This window comes from Camelus ferus, chromosome 33, assembly GCF_009834535.1.
Source record: "Camelus ferus isolate YT-003-E chromosome 33, BCGSAC_Cfer_1.0, whole genome shotgun sequence".
In the NCBI taxonomy this organism is placed as follows: domain Eukaryota; kingdom Metazoa; phylum Chordata; class Mammalia; order Artiodactyla; family Camelidae; genus Camelus; species Camelus ferus.
Window position 1 is genome coordinate 16,317,687 of NC_045728.1, and position 2,455 is coordinate 16,320,141.

A 2,455-nucleotide genomic window follows, 5' to 3' on the forward strand; every position below is an offset into this window, starting at 1 on the left:
GAGCTATACCCTCTCTTTACCTGGTATTTTACATTCTTCTCTTTTGTACTAAGTCTTCAAAATCAGGTTTGTATTACACACGTGTGAGACACCTCACTTCGAGCTTGCCATGTTTCCAAGTGTCCAATGGCCACATGTGGCTAGTGGCTCCCAGATTAGACAGTGAAGCCTTAAGAGGGTCACATCCAATGTGGGTAACTGTGCCTTCATGGTCAGGATCTTCCAACCAGCTGGTTCTGTAAGTGGGTCCGGCTTCTCAGATGATACTGGACATTTCCCACTTGGCAGGGTCCACATCCCTGAGTCAGGCCTGGCCTCCCTCCTCCATCCTGTCCATTCCAGCGTCTCCACCTGAGAAGCCTAGATGGAAAGACTCAGGGGGCGGCAGTTGGAAGCCTCTCTGAACATTCCCAGTTTAAGGCACATTTTCCAAGGTGGTTTTTACCATTGTGTAGTAGACAAGGTAATGCTTAATAAAAAAAGTGTTTTGCTTTCCATTTAGCTCTTTTTCTTTCTGGCATATTCCCTTAGCAGGGAACCTCTGAGGGGAAAAAGAATGAATGGTAGGATTCAGGCACCAAATCCCCATCTGCGAGACCAAACAGTCTTCTGACTCATCACACAACATGACTTGGCAGGAAGACCATGTTTAAAGAAGGTTCCATCCTGCGCGATGATTCGACTGGCCCCAGGGGCTCCACCGAGATGGGCTGTCGGGCGGGCAGAGCTGAGAAACTTCAGACAAAAAGTAGAAAGCAGGCGCGTGGGGTTTGAAGTTACGAGTGAAGAGCAGCCAGAAGGGGTAGAGAAACTGAACAGAGGGAGGGTCATCGTGATCTGCGATGGAACAGGCTGGTTAAAAGGAAACAGAAGCCGAACCGCAGGAAAAGGAGAGACTACCAGAGCAGCCGCTGTCTCTGGACCACATTCCTGGGATACAGGTAGTCTGCCTGCAGCATCTTCTGTGCTCCCGCCCTGGCCCCTGCATCCCACAACGCATCACCATCCTCTAGGGCGCCCGGAATGTGCCTCTATTCTTCACCACCCGGAGAAGCTTACTCCTCCTTCCCTCCTCCAGATGGCTAAGGGTCCAGATTGGACAAACTTGTGTCTGGCTCCTGTATTCTCTGACCTTACTCTATCCCAGAGCTCCTCGGCTACTCAGGAAAACAGCCTTCTTGAGACCCCTGCCAGGGGTGGACACTTACTTTTCAGCTGGGGACAACTCCTTAATTATTGGCAAGTGTAGGGACAGCTTGGGCAGCAGAAAACCCAGCTCTGGCTCTGGCCTGGCAAGATGGCACCACGCTGCCCTCCTTCTCACCCAGCAGGACCCTGGACCAGGCTTCTCAGGGTCCACAACTGCCACGTAGTGTCCTTTGTAGTCAACTAATTACCAACACTTGGCTCCTCTCTTTGTAAACTCAATATGGAACACTTGTTAAGCAGTGTTGAAGTTCTCTGCTAGGTGCTACAAGGTGGGGGCAGGGGGTACATGGATGTGGTGCTTTGCCCTCTGGGAGCTTGAAATCTCTCTCTCTCTTTTTCTTAAATTATTCATTCCACCATCATTTGAGGGGAGTTGCTCTCCTGTGGGGATTCTACAGGCAGCTTCCTCTATGGCTGTTCTCTTAGTGGCATGGCTCACTGGCACTCCCACTTGGACGTGAGGATTGAGCTAATGTCCACAGTAAATCTATTCTTTTTATTATTATTATTGTTGAAGTATAGTCAGTTTACAATGTGTCAATTTCTGCAGTACATCATAATGTTTCAGTAATACGAATACATACATATATTCGTTTCCATATTCTTTTTCATTGTATGTTACCACAAGATACTGAATACAGTACCCTGTGCTGTACAGAAGAAACTTGATGTTTATCTATTTTATATACAGTAGTTTGCATCTGCAGATCTCGAACTCCCAATTTATTCCTTCTCACCCAGTAACCATAAGTTTGCTTTCTATGTCTATGAGTTTGTTTCTGTTTTATCAATAAGTTCATTTGCGTATTTTTTTTTTTAGATTTCACAAATGAGTGATATCATATAGTATTTTTGTTTCACTTTCTGGCTTACTTCACTTGGAATATGATCTCTAAGTCCATCCATGTTGCTGCAAATGGCATTATTTTATTCTTTTAAAACTACAGAACACTTTGCAAATATGTGTGTCATCCTTGCTCAGAGGCCATGCTAATCTTCTCTGTGTTGTTCCAATTTTAGTATATGTGCTGCCCAAGCGAGCCCTGAAATCTTATTTTGAAAAGAAAATAAGAACATTTTACCTGGGAAAAATGAGATTACATCATTCCCCATGGTTTAGATATTGGTCTCAAAGAGCCTCTGTCGTCTGCGTAAATGCTCCTGCTAACACCATAATTGCTGCCAGTTGGAGTATATTCTGTATTGCCAACACTTTCCTTGTAGATGATCTGTGCTAAGCCACCCT

The 2,455-nt window shown here is 45.6% G+C and overlaps 1 non-coding gene across 1 annotated transcript; it reads right to left on the bottom strand.

The window, feature by feature from the left end:
- Positions 1-2,146: 2,146 nt before the first annotated feature.
- On the bottom strand, positions 2,147-2,253 carry LOC116661224. The gene has a single exon (XR_004317042.1). It is a non-coding gene; the product is annotated as a U6 spliceosomal RNA (small nuclear RNA).
- Between the last annotated feature and the right edge of the window lie 202 nt (positions 2,254-2,455).